Raw genomic sequence first — 14,470 nt, forward strand, 5'->3', positions numbered from 1 at the left:
AATGACATTATTTTGTTGTGAAAGAACTTAAGTGACTTCCACAAGATGTCCTGGAAGGGGCTGTGGCTTCATTGGTCTCCAGGAAGAGACTAGGGCTTGTCTACACTGGCACTTTACAGTGCTGCAACTTTCTCGATCAGGGATGTGAAAAAACACTCCCCCTGAGCAAGCAAGTTTCAGCGCTGTAAAGCACCAGTGTAGACAAGCCCTTTGAGAGATCCTGTTTTAGGTAGGAAGGAAGTGGAAAGTCTAGGCTTAGCAATGTACTGAAATATACAGTAAGCCTACAAGAACAGGTACATGATTAGATAGGATCAGAATGTTAGTTGATATCACAGCTGAGTATGAGTTTTGGGCTAGGAAAGAGAAGGAGTACACTCTCACAGTGGGGGTGAGGCAGAGAATGGTCTGAGTTTCTAGATTTCTAGCAATGCCATGCTGAAGAGAAGCGTTAATAGTGCATACATCACTGCAGGGCTTAGGTCCATGGCAACCAGGGGTGAAAGTAACTTAAAGGATTTACTGGTATGCTGGAGTCATGAACAGGGGTCGGGGCCTCAACCAGAAGAGGCGTGGCCTTTAAATCCGCGAGCCCTTTAAATCTCAATTTAAAGGGCCCGGGGCTCCAGCTGCTGTAGCAGCGGCTGGGAACCCTGGGCCCTTAAAATCACTGCCAGAGCCCCACGGTAGCTGCCGGGAGCCCTGGGACTCGGGTGGTGATTTAAAGGGCTCAGGGCTCCAGCCACTGCCGGGAGCCCTGGGCCCTTTAATTTTCTGCCTGAGCCCTGGGGCTCCCAGCTGCTGCCACCGCTACCCCAGGGCTCCTGCAGCGGGGCTCTGGTGGCGATTTAAAGGGCCCGGGGCTCTGGCCACTGCTGGGAGCCCTGGGCCCTTTAAATTGCTGGCCTGAGGAAGCTGCTCCCTGCCAGTACGGTCAGCCATGTACCGGCTCTTGCCGGTATGCCATGCCGTACCATACCATACCGGCTTACTTTCACCTCTGATGGCAACCCAAAGAGTGAACCAATGGGGTATCAAATTGTGAGTATGAAATTTCTTTCAATGAATCAAGCCTTCCTTTGGACACAAACAGTGACTTAGAGATAGTGGAAGAATTCTGGAGGGCCCTAAACACAGCCTGTTAGTTTTCTGTTCAGTATAAGATCTCAATAGGAGCTTGTGCCCCTCACAGTCTCTAAGCAGTGTTTGGACACCAATTCTAATGGAAAAAATAGTGCAATTCCTCTGGCCTGGGAAGAGCAAGAGTTAATGACAACAATGTTCACTGTGACAGGGTCAGGCCAGATGGCTACAGGAGAGTGTTGGGTTTTTTTTGTTTGTTTAGGAGGAAAGCTTTTGTTCAATAATAAATCTGGAATGCTCTGGTAAAGGAGACAGACTCAAAGCGGACAGGACACAGAGTGATGGAAGCCATGGGTTGGCCCAGAGGCTGTCACATAGGAAACAGGATGAGGAATGCCAACATCAAACAGAAGAGTACCATGGCCTTGGACAGGGCAAAGCCCAGGGTGACGTAGGAGAAGAGCTGCTGCTTGAGAGAGGGATTCCTGGCATAGCTGATGATCAAGCTGCCAAACACTGTTCCAATACCTGCTCCTGAACCAGCCACCCCAACTGTGGCAGCACCTGCACCAATGAACTTAGAGCAATATCAATATCCCTAGAGGTAGTGCTCGGTTGGACCTCCCGGTGAGCCAGCTGTAGATGGGAAACACCAGAGAGCTGTACAGTCAGAGTCTCAGGCCTGCTCAGTACAGATATGGAAACTGGCCTTTGCAGAGCCCTGGAACAGCAGCGGAACAGAGCTGGAGAAGCAAGGAGAGCCACTGGAGTCTGCATTTTGACTGATCTGCGGACGGTCACCCCCACGCGAGCCCCTGAGCTGCAGCCCTTTGAGACAGGAGAGCAAGCCCTGCCCCGCCGCTCACCTTAGAAGGCAGATGTATTAGTCCCAGATTAAGCAGGTCCATTTTCCCTGGGTAAGGTAACAGGGGCAGTTCCAGAACAAGAAGGAACTTGCTGGAACAAATTCGCTCAGGCAGCCTAATTAGGACATCTGGAGCCAATTAAGAAGCTGCTAGAAGCAATTAGGGCAGGCTGGCTAATCAGGGCACCTGAGTTTAAAAAGGACTTCACCTCAGTTTGTGGTGTGTGTGTGAGGAGCTGGGAGTAAGAGGTGCTAGGAGTGAGAAGGAGTACTGTTGGAGGACTGAGGAGTACAAGCATGATCAGATACCAGGATAAAGAAGGTGTTGGGAGGAGGCTATGGGGAAGTAGCCCCAGGAGTTCCAGCTGTTACAGGAGGTACTCTTGACAGCTGTAGTCCACAGGGCCCTGGGCTGGAACCCGGAGTAGAGGGTAGGCCCGGGTTCCTCCCAACTCCTGATCAGACACAGGAGGAGTTGACCTGGACTGTGGGTTCCACCAGAGGGGAAGATCTCTGGGCTGTTCCCTGACTCACATGGTGGATCAGCAGAGACCATGGGGATTGTTCTCCTTTCTTTTCCCCATGCTGGCCAGTGATGAGGTTAGCTGAGTGACTGGCAGGTTTGAGCCACGAGCAAATGTGGCCAAGCTGAGGGCTGCCGTGAATCTCTGCGGCAAGCAAATTCGTCAATAAGCGCAGGACCCACCAAGGCAGAGGAGGAACTTTGTCACACCACCCAGACTTTTTCTTTGGTAAGGTCTCCCTCCTATAGTAAGGCCACCTTAAGTTATGATTTTTTCAATATTTGGTGCATCTTATTTTTTTGCATGTTTAAGGAAAAGTTTAAATAGATTCTCTCACGCTAACCCATCTATATTCATCCCTTCTAGTCAGTTTGCAAAAGTAGGCTGTGCTGAGATCATGCATGTATGTCAGCTCTCAGAAGTTTTGTGTACCTAGCACAGGTAGAACGGGCCATGATCCAAAAGGAATCAGAGAAAGGATACCTCTAGTGTCTGGTAGAGTTGACTACCTTGTTGTGGGGCATCCCTCTAGTTCACTGGGCCATGAGGGTTGGGAGTGCTGTCACCAGGGAATAGAAAAGGCAGTGGGAAGCCACAACAGGGCCTCATCTAATACAATAGGGATATTCAATCACTAGGATGCAGTTATGTTTTCAAACAGCATTAAGCTCCCAGACAGGGTGATATGGGAGTGTACAGAATGAAGACTTATTGGCAATGAGGTGCCAATGTGGACCTAGGATCAGCTTGAGGGAGAGGAGAGGTCCCAAGAAAAGGGACAGAGCCCTTACTCCTATACAGGAACAGCAAAGCCACAAACCAATGTCTATTAATCTGAAGAGGGGCTGCTAGTGCTCAGCAATGCAGGACATCATTCAGCTACAATACAGCCAGTTCTCTGTCTACAACAAGAAGCAGGAATGACAAGGAGTATAATAACACATCGATAAAAATCTGTTGCTACAGGAGAATTTTGCCCTGAAACTCCCTAGCTCGCAGGAAGAGAAGGAGGAAGTGAAAAGTGGAACAGCCAGCCATTAGTATCGACTAAGCCAAATCCATCCCTGCTGTAATTCTCTAACCTTCAAGGGGCTTACCCCAGGGATAATATTGGCACAATATACCTATTGCTCTGAATGGGATCTGTGTTAGTGAGGTAGACAAGGAAGGAGTGAACATTCTTGCTTTGTCAGTTATAGCTAGACCCTTAGCATTTTGACACTGTGGTTCATTTGTAGTTTAATCATGTTTGGTTGCAGAAAGGGAAGTGTGTCTTTCTACTTGGTTGCTTTAACTGCCTTGATGTAGCACAAACTCTTTCAAGTGAGCGGATAAAGCTGAAGAAAGGAAGTGTGTGTTTGAAAGGAGACATACCATAATAGATTATTTTATGGGGAAGCATGAGGGGGAACTTCACTTGAAGCCTTAAGTAAATAAGGGACAGGCCTGGGGAAATCCCATAATAATGTTGATGTGAAAGAAGATCTCATGTTTGCCTTAAGACTTTCAGAAAGGTGGTTCACATGAGCACTGCTCTCGTTTGTTTTTGTTTTTCTACCAGCATTATGTAACTCTTTGTGATTCAGGCAGATGGCATTACACTTGCCTCACCCCATACAATGCAGTGCTGTTCCCTTTGATCCCACAAGATAAACAAAGGTGGGATGGGTAGTCAGTATTTGGGTAAGTGTCTTCCAAATAACACCTGAGCAGTACAGGAGTATTAGTAATACAACACGTGACAATGTCTGAAATATTAATACATCTGCACTCTACTGAGGAGGTGCAGTTTTTTGTAGGCCATCTGTAATATTACTGCATGCTGTTAAATAGGCAACATGTCTCACTCTTTGGTGAGTGGTTTCAGAGTAACAGCCGTGTTAGTCTGTATTCGCAGAAAGAAAAGGAGTACTTGTGGCACCTTAGAGACTAACGAATTTATTTGAGCATGAGCTTTCGTGAGCTACAGCTCACTTCATCAGATGCATACCGTGGAAACTGCAGCAGACTCTATATATACACAGAGAATATGAAACAATACCTCCTCCCACCCCACTGTCCTGCTGGTAATAGCTTATCTAAAAGCCATTTCCAGCACAAATCCAGGTTTTCTCACCCTCCACCCCCCCACACAAATTCACTCTCCTGCTGGTGATAGCCCATCCAAAGTGACAACTCTTTACACAATGTGCATGATAATGAAGTTAGGCCATTTCCTGCACAAATCCAGGTTCTCTCACTCCCTCACCCCCCTCCAAAAACCCACCCCCATACACACACAAACTCACTCTCCTGCTGGTAATAGCTCATCCAAACTGGCCACTCTCCAAGTTTAAATCCAAGTTAAACCAGAACATCAGGGGGGCGGGGGTAGGAAAAAACAAGAGGAAATAGGCTACCTTGCATAATGACTTAGCCACTCCCAGTCTCTATTTAAGCCTAAATTAATAGTATCCAATTTGCAAATGAATTCCAATTCAGCAGTTTCTCGCTGGAGTCTGGATTTGAAGTTTTTTTGTTTTAAGATAGCGACCTTCATGTCTGTGATTGCGTGACCAGAGAGATTGAAGTGTTCTCCGACTGGTTTATGAATGTTATAATTCTTGACATCTGATTTGTGTCCATTTATTCTTTTACGTAGAGACTGTCCAGTTTGACCAATGTACATGGCAGAGGGGCATTGCTGGCACATGATGGCATAAATCACATTGGTGGATGTGCAGGTGAACGAGCCTCTGATAGTGTGGCTGATGTTATTAGGCCCTGTGATGGTGTCCCCTGAATAGATATGTGGGCACAATTGGCAACGGGCTTTGTTGCAAGGATAAGTTCCTGGGTTAGTGGTTCTGTTGTGTGGTATGTGGTTGTTGGTGAGTATTTGCTTCAGGTTGCGGGGCTGTCTGTAGGCAAGGACTGGCCTGTCTCCCAAGATTTGTGAGAGTGTTGGGTCATCCTTTAGGATAGGTTGTAGATCCTTAATAATGCGTTGGAGGGGTTTTAGTTGGGGGCTGAAGGTGACGGCTAGTGGCGTTCTGTTATTTTCTTTGTTAGGCCTGTCCTGTAGTAGGTAACTTCTGGGAACTCTTCTGGCTCTATCAATCTGTTTCTTTACTTCCGCAGGTGGGTATTGTAGTTGTAAGAAAGCTTGACAGAGATCTTGTAAGTGTTTGTCTCTGTCTGAGGGGTTGGAGCAAATGCGGTTGTATCGCAGAGCTTGGCTGTAGACGATGGATCGTGTGGTGTGGTCAGGGTGAAAGCTGGAGGCATGCAGGTAGGAATAGCGGTCAGTAGGTTTCCGGTATAGGGTGGTGTTTATGTGACCATTGTTTATTAGCACTGTAGTGTCCAGGAAGTGTATCTCTTGTGTGGACTGGACCAGGCTGAGGTTGGTGGTGGGATGGAAATTGTTGAAATCATGGTGGAATTCCTCAAGGGCTTCTTTTCCACACTATCCCCGATAATGTCACGGCTAACCTGGTGGCTGAACTTTGTGACTTTGTCCTTACCCATAACTATTTCACATTTGGGGACAATGTATACCTTCAGATCAGCGGCACTGCTATGGGTACCCGCATGGCCCCACAGTATGCCAACATTTTTATGGCTGATTTAGAACAACGCTTCCTCAGCTCTCGTCCCCTAAAGCCCCTACTCTACTTGCGCTATATTGATGACATCTTCATCATCTGGACCCATGGAAAAGAAGCCCTTGAGGAATTCCACCATGATTTCAACAATTTCCATCCCACCACCAACCTCAGCCTGGTCCAGTCCACACAAGAGATACACTTCCTGGACACTACAGTGCTAATAAACAATGGTCACATAAACACCACCCTATACCGGAAACCTACTGACCGCTATTCCTACCTGCATGCCTCCAGCTTTCACCCTGACCACACCACACGATCCATCGTCTACAGCCAAGCTCTGCGATACAACCGCATTTGCTCCAACCCCTCAGACAGAGACAAACACTTACAAGATCTCTGTCAAGCTTTCTTACAACTACAATACCCACCTGCGGAAGTAAAGAAACAGATTGATAGAGCCAGAAGAGTTCCCAGAAGTTACCTACTACAGGACAGGCCTAACAAAGAAAATAACAGAACGCCACTAGCCGTCACCTTCAGCCCCCAACTAAAACCCCTCCAACGCATTATTAAGGATCTACAACCTATCCTAAAGGATGACCCAACACTCTCACAAATCTTGGGAGACAGGCCAGTCCTTGCCTACAGACAGCCCCGCAACCTGAAGCAAATACTCACCAACAACCACATACCACACAACAGAACCACTAACCCAGGAACTTATCCTTGCAACAAAGCCCGTTGCCAATTGTGCCCACATATCTATTCAGGGGACACCATCACAGGGCCTAATAACATCAGCCACACTATCAGAGGCTCGTTCACCTGCACATCCACCAATGTGATTTATGCCATCATGTGCCAGCAATGCCCCTCTGCCATGTACATTGGTCAAACTGGACAGTCTCTACGTAAAAGAATAAATGGACACAAATCAGATGTCAAGAATTATAACATTCATAAACCAGTCGGAGAACACTTCAATCTCTCTGGTCACGCAATCACAGACATGAAGGTCGCTATCTTAAAACAAAAAAACTTCAAATCCAGACTCCAGCGAGAAACTGCTGAATTGGAATTCATTTGCAAATTGGATACTATTAATTTAGGCTTAAATAGAGACTGGGAGTGGCTAAGTCATTATGCAAGGTAGCCTATTTCCTCTTGTTTTTTCCTACCCCCGCCCCCCTGATGTTCTGGTTTAACTTGGATTTAAACTTGGAGAGTGGCCAGTTTGGATGAGCTATTACCAGCAGGAGAGTGAGTTTGTGTGTGTATGGGGGTGGGTTTTTGGAGGGGGGTGAGGGAGTGAGAGAACCTGGATTTGTGCAGGAAATGGCCTAACTTCATTATCATGCACATTGTGTAAAGAGTTGTCACTTTGGATGGGCTATCACCAGCAGGAGAGTGAATTTGTGTGGGGGGGTGGAGGGTGAGAAAACCTGGATTTGTGCTGGAAATGGCTTTTAGATAAGCTATTACCAGCAGGACAGTGGGGTGGGAGGAGGTATTGTTTCATATTCTCTGTGTATATATAGAGTCTGCTGCAGTTTCCACGGTATGCATCTGATGAAGTGAGCTGTAGCTCACGAAAGCTCATGCTCAAATAAATTCGTTAGTCTCTAAGGTGCCACAAGTACTCCTTTTCTTTCTTTGGTGAGTGAGTCTTCATTTCAGTAATGACAAAAAAACTTGTCTACAGTTTGTATCATTTTAAATAGGTTAAGTACTGTGAGACCTTCCTAGGTGAAAGGTGCTATTGCAATACGGCAGAACCTCCAAGGTTACCATGCACTATTGCATATTACACACCACTTTTCTGGTGTGGCTGTACAGTACAGCTGTCAATCATAGTCTGAAGTGAACACCTTTTCAGTGGAATTCTGGAAGCAAATGATGTCTGGAGGGGTTAATCAAGAAGCTCAGAGTTCTCTACAGCAAGGTGGAATTCTGAGGGAGCTTCTATAAGCAAATGGAGGCTCAGGAGGGCTGGGGCATTCGTTCTGGAGTCTAAGGTTCTGGAGCCAGACTGTGAGTTACCACTGCCCAAGAAAGGTGTCAGACACTGGGTCTGGACCTGGAAGTGTACCTGAGAGGTGCAGAGTGAGGAAGAGTGGACTAGTCAGTACCCAAACCCCGAGGGCTTAGAAGCACATGGGATCCAGCCATTGGGTCCATCAACAACAGACAGGTGTCCTATGAGAGAAGGAGACTGGGCCACACTGGCACTATCCCAGTAGACAAGTCCCCAACATGAAGGGGGGAAACCTCCTAGGACAGTGAAACTGGGTTTATGTCTGTATGCTTTCATGACGAGAGCACATTTGTAACATCACAGAAGAGAAGTAATGAATAGATCAATTAAATGATTCTGTGGTACAGGATGCTATTGGAGAGACTAAAAGATGATTTAACTGGGCACACTAGCTGTAACAAAATGTTGATCCCAAGTAGTAATTTGAAAAACAAACTGGTTAAAAAGAGCTCATGACACAGAAGGTTTGAAGATAAATATGTTTCTGCAAAAATTTCCTGCTTGTCTCTTGGAATGATTTTGCCATCAGCTCATGAAGTAACAATGCTGCCCTCTGTCAGTCTGCAACAGAATAGAGTGAAGGTAGGAGAATGACTTAAAAGTGCAATACTGACAAGCATTAAGAAATATCTTGAGTCTGACTAAAAATCAATATGTTAGAATTCATTGTAGATTCTTTTTATTCACCTTCTAGTTTGAGACTTTAGAATGCACTTCGTTCATGTTTTTGAATGTTTCTCCACAACCGTGAGGGCTAGCAACTCTTAGAATAAAAGCTGAAATTTTCACATGATTACAGGAGTTGGGGATTTAAGCAAAACACCAAAAATGACAAGATTTGCAATAAAAAGTGGCAAGAGTTGGTCACACTGAGTGATGAAGTATTTTTACAGTACAACTGTATTTCTGAGTAGTAGAAGGTTCTTTTTTTCTTAGTTAAGCACTGCTGACTACGAGATGCAACTGAGGAGGATAGTAAGCTTCTATAAAAGTTAACAGCATCTCTGAGAAGTAGATATTTTAATATGGGAAATGGACAACATGGGTAAGTACCTTGTCCAAATAGCTGATTACAACTCAAGACATCCTGGCTCCAAACCTTTTGCTCATTTCTCCAGACTACACAGCCCCTCAAGGAATAAATGATTTTAGAGGTGCTCCCTCTAGAACAGAGGTCCCCAAACTGTGGCACATGCCCCCCCTAAAGGGGGGCACGGAGGAATCTGTGCAGGGGCCTGGGCTAGCCCCCATGTGTGTAAGGAGGAAGTGTCATCCAGCCCCTCTCTGCCTCCAGCTCTGCTTTGGTCCTGCCCACAGCCACATCTCCATCTCCCTGTCCCCAGCCTCGGCATGAGTCTGCTGCTGGCCTTGCCCCCAGTCTTAGCCGCTGGCTGCAGCTCCATTCTCGGCCCAGGCCTGAGGCTGGGAGCAGGGACAGGTCTAGGAGCGGAGCCACACCTGGCCGCAGGCTCAGCTGCTGTTCCTCTCAGCAGCCTGGCTGCAGCTCTCCTCAGGCTTATGCCCCCCCCAGCCTTGGGCCCTGACCGCAGCTCTGTCCTAGCCCTAGACCTACCCCCAGCTGCGGCCCCAACCTCAGCCTCCATACCTCTGTATGCGTTCCCTTCCCCACCTCCGCAGCTGCGGCCCTGTTCTCAGCTCCCAGGTGGCACAGACAAGGGTAAGGGAGAGTGCAATTCTCAAAAGTTTGAGGACCACTCCACTAGAATGTAGACAGTACATTTCAGAAGTTGTCTTGTCCTTTGTTTTTAGCTGATGGGAAACTCTGCTATGTGCAGCTAGCTACTTGTGCCCCTCTTCACGCTAGTAACTTTTCTAATAGGATTTTCTATACTGGGTGTGAAGTTTGCTCACGTTCCGTGTAATGATAATGTTGGCCTTTCCCAACTGTGAAAGTAATTTACATTTCTTACTGGTATGGTTGTATCACAAGCAACCCACCTCTCCTACATACTTCATGGATACCTCCCTTTGCATGACTTAGATATAGAAATTAAAGCTACTACAACCAATACTGTCTCTAATGAAACTTTAATATTGGAATAAGCCTGAAAAGTGAAAACTCACTGTTGCATTTCTCCCCTCACCCTTCCTCCTCCTCCGGCCAGGCTGCAGAAGGCGGCTAGGCTCCGCACTTCACCCCTGCCTTGCATGCAGCAGCAGCTGCTGCGGCTCCTCTCCAGTTTGCGGCAGGGAGGACAGGGACTGGCCGAGGGAGAAGCCTGCCCAGGGTGCCTGCATAACAGCTTAAACTCAGCTGCTCCCTTTGCGGTTCAACCCACAGGATTAGGGGCCATTTCTGGCATCCTTATTTATGTCACAGTTGGTGTGACCAAGGGGCAGTTCTTTTCTGCCCTGGATTGGGGAACCAATAATAAACAAATACAATTAGAATCAGGGACCATTTCCAAGTTCAAATCTATCCCATTTCCTCCCCATCAGAGGATGGTTGTGATGCCCAGACTGCTTGCAGATCCTCCTTGAAATGTTACTTTAAAAAAAACATGGAGAACATGATGGGAAGATGTATCATGATGATTGGGGCTTATTTTTGGCAAAGAAATTTTGCTAAGCAACTAAAGAATCATAGGGAAAGCAAATAGCCTGATAGACAAAACCACAAAGATTGGTGGGGAAAACTGGATATTCAGGGAAATTATTGTGCCACCTTTGAAAGAAAAAATATTTTCCACTCCAACCTATTTATATATTGACTTAAACACCTGAAATGTCCTAAGGATCTCAGATCTTTTTGTTTTGTTTCAGTGTCCTGAGGAGTGCGGAGGCTGAAACTGACAAAATTTTCTCTAAGTACCTTGTACATTTAATGAAGGCTATTTCAGTTGTTCTTAATTCAATTCTCCTTCACCCTACTACTAGCCACCCATTGGTGTGCCCCCTGCACTCTTTTATGTGCCTGGGAGGGAGATTAAACTATCCCTGAGATCTGTTAACTTGCTAGGAAATTGGGAGGGTCTAGGGCAGGTGGGGCACTGGCGGGCATGGCGCAGCACAGCTCCCTGCCCCCTGGCTGGCTGGCTGTGGTTTTTACCTTGGTTACTTGCTCCTTGGAGGGCCTAGCCCAGTGCCAGGCGCAGCGGCATCTGCTAGCTCTCTGCAGGCAGCAGCCCGCAAGGGCTGTTTGCAGGGTTTGCTGCTAGTTGGCTGCAGGCTGCAGCTGCATTGTTTGTGACACATTCATACACATACATACAATATTACTGATATTTACTGTCCTTGTGCAAGCAAGCAACCACCCATTCCAGGGGCTGGGGGCATTCTTCAGGTGCGCAGCCTGGGACTCTGGAGTGGGGTGGGCAGCAGAGCCCTTTTGAGGGTGGGGGTGGGGGGGATGAGGGAGACTGTGTTTCCGCAGTTAACACCTCAGGAACTTCTGCAAGAGGCAAGGTCTGGCTGGGCACCGCCAGCACATCTGTGGGCACGCAGCTTTTGGGTTGTTTTTTGCTTAATGGTGTCCCCAGGAAAACTTTAGGCCTCAGCAGCTGCTGCTCTGCCAGGCTGCAGGAGAGAGCCATGCACAGGAGCTGCCCGGGAGGCAGGGGAGGAGACAGAGGTCCAGGGGGACATGCAGCAGCAACACACACAGTAGGGGGTGGCAGGTGAGGGCTGCAGCTCCAAGGGGAACCATTACCCACAGCAAAGCCGCCCCAGCCTCCAGCTCAGTCCTGGCATGTAGAAGGCGCCAGCAGGGGCAGGAAAGGGGCATCCATGGGAGGGACTGGACGGAGCAAAGCATCCTTATAGAAACTCCCACGTTGGGCCGTACAGCTGACCTCGCTGCTCTCTCTCTGTTGTCATGCCATGTCTTGAGATGAATGTGCCTTTGAAGGCCACGTCAGCGCTTTCCAAGCCACAATTTCATATATGGCATGGGATTCCACTGAGTATAAGGAGGTCCCACACATGAAATTAATAGCAAGTCCACCACATGACTAGTGGTAAGTACAGTCTGTTTCATTGTAATTATGTTCATCGCACTGAATCCCCTTCTGCAGTCAGCGTTGCTAGCAGCAAGGGTGTCCACTGCAAGGATGAGTTTAAGTTTTCCAGGAATATTTTTTTTCCTTCAGAAGCCTTGAATTCCACAAATCCCAAGTGTGTTTCCTGTTGGTTGATTCTCAGTTGATCAGCCAATGCTCTTATTTCCTTTTCTCCAAAGTGGGGATTCTTTGGATTCTCTTGCCATGTTTCAGGGTTCAAAACCGACAAATTGTTAATTAAGTTCTTATAATTGGAAGCCCTTTCTTCGCATGTGCTTTGATAGGCTTTGTTTGAGGCAGTTGTGAATAGTTTTGTCCTAATGTTGTCAATGACTGCTTGAATGAATTGAGATGAGTTGATTCTGGGGCTTTCCAGCACCATTTAATTTGCTGGTTTTGAACATCATGGATTGTTCAGCCTGCTGAACTTCTATAGAGTGAACTCCTGGGTCTGTTTTTAGACGTTCGGTTCTCTTGATGTATGTTTTCATTAGGTTGTCTGCTTTTGGAATGGTCCTGTCTGAGATGTTACAAGAATGAGAAGTTCTTCAGTTCTGTCAGCACATCCAGCATTAAAGAAAGGCTTCTGATGAAATTTACAGAACACAGCTTTGAGTGTAGTCCTCGAAATTTAATACGTTCGCTTCCGACTCTTGACCGGTCTTGTGGGGCTGCCTCAAAGTGTTTTGCCAAAGCAGTGTATGTTTGCCACACTACACTGACTGCTCTCCACATTGACACCACTAACCTTAAATTGAACACTGCTGATTTTTTGAAGTACAATGTGTAATTTATTGACATGAGCATTCAGTTCATGAGAGTTTTTTTGGTGATTGTGCAAGGAATATAATACATCCAAAAAAGGCAAGTCATTTGTACCTACGGTGACTTCTAAAGCTTCATCAACAGCAAGTTCCAGTCTGTGATTGAGACAATACCATAATATCACATTAGGAAAGTCCATTTGTAGTAGTTTTCCAACACCAGCTTTGACTCCTAACATCTCATTTGCACCGTCACTACAAAAGCTGATCAACACTTCCAATAATAGTTCTTTAGTGAACTCACAACGCAGCAAGCATTTTAAAATTTCCCATTTAATGGCTGCTGCTGTTGAGCTTTGCAGCTCAATCGAGTCCAGGGGAAACATAAGTGGCCTCATAATTCCATCTGTACTGGCTTTCAAAAAAATAAGAGTTGAGTTTTCAGCGAGAGTAGTCGATTCATCGACAAGTACTATAATTTTTGACTTATTGATGATTTTGCTGACCATTCTTTTATCATTTCAGTGGATATGATTGATTACATCTACACAAACTGTTCTACTCGGCAACAAACGTGCCATTTCAATTCCGTTGATTTTCTGTAGGTCAGTGAGGCTCTCGTGGTCACTGAGTGGTTGATTTGTTTTGGCAATGTAGTAGGCTGCTCAGAATACACGAGCAGTAGTTTCAAATGCTGCTTCACTTTTAGCATTCAGATTAAGATTTTTTAGCCATGGCTTGAATTTTTTCAGTCTCCATATGAAGCTGCAGATTTCTTATGTTCCTTTTTTTTTTTTTTTTGTAAAGGGAGGGCAGCTCTGTCTCTTTATTCTCTCCATACGAGGATATTTCACAAGAGGCCCAGTTTGCAGAGAAGTTAACCCCTCTTGCAGAATGCAGATTCAAATCAGAAACGTTGTGACATACTGTGCACCCAAGTTTACCACCTGAAGCAAAAAGCCAGTAGCTTTTTCTTTTTGAACTCCTCAAATTGCGTTTTTGACCACTCAGCAAGGTATGGTGGTGGAATATCAATTTTCTTACCAGGCAATTTAGCAGTTTCATTTGTCTCCTCTTTGTGGTGGCTGCTGCTCCCACATGACAAAGATTGTAAAAGTGTCAGTGTTTTTTTCCCTGTGGATAACTAGTTTCAGCGTCTTCATTTGTTGCTGTTCTTTTTGACTGACAATCCCCCATTTCCTCACTTATGTTTAAACATACCTGTTAGGGTCTATTGAATGTATATCGTCTTAAGCTGCATTTTCCCCCACAACTTGCTGTCCTACAGTTAATTGCGTGCCTGACAAGACTTGACCAATAAGAAGCAAGCTTGTGTGGTTACCATGTGGCGGTATAGCACTCAAAGCTAATGTTTGGAACAACCACGTGAATGTCTTCTTGTAAAAACAAAATCTTTTTGTCTTGCTTGACAGACCTATATCTCTGATACATGTATGTTCTAAATGTATATGTACAGTATGAATGGATCTCTCAAAGATATCTTTTCACTGTAGGACCAACAGCCCCCCAGGGCAGGACACCATTAAGCAGCTCCCAGAAACCCAAAAGCTGGGCTGCAAGCTGGAG

General features: G+C 46.2%; 1 long non-coding RNA gene and 1 pseudogene across 1 annotated transcript in view; one reads left to right on the forward strand and one right to left on the reverse strand.

Annotated features, from left to right (window-relative positions):
• Positions 1–14,470, forward strand: part of LOC144267457 (uncharacterized) — a 28,726-nt gene extending 14,256 nt beyond the window's left edge. Inside the window, exon 3 of the long non-coding RNA XR_013346619.1 lies at positions 14,398–14,470. This is a non-coding gene — a long non-coding RNA (uncharacterized LOC144267457). The remainder of the gene's footprint in view (positions 1–14,397) is intronic.
• On the reverse strand, positions 1,454–1,906 carry LOC144267822 (ATP synthase F(0) complex subunit C1, mitochondrial pseudogene; annotated as a pseudogene).

The sequence above is a fragment of the Eretmochelys imbricata genome, chromosome 7 (assembly GCF_965152235.1).
Source record: "Eretmochelys imbricata isolate rEreImb1 chromosome 7, rEreImb1.hap1, whole genome shotgun sequence".
In the NCBI taxonomy this organism is placed as follows: Eukaryota; Metazoa; Chordata; order Testudines; family Cheloniidae; genus Eretmochelys; species Eretmochelys imbricata.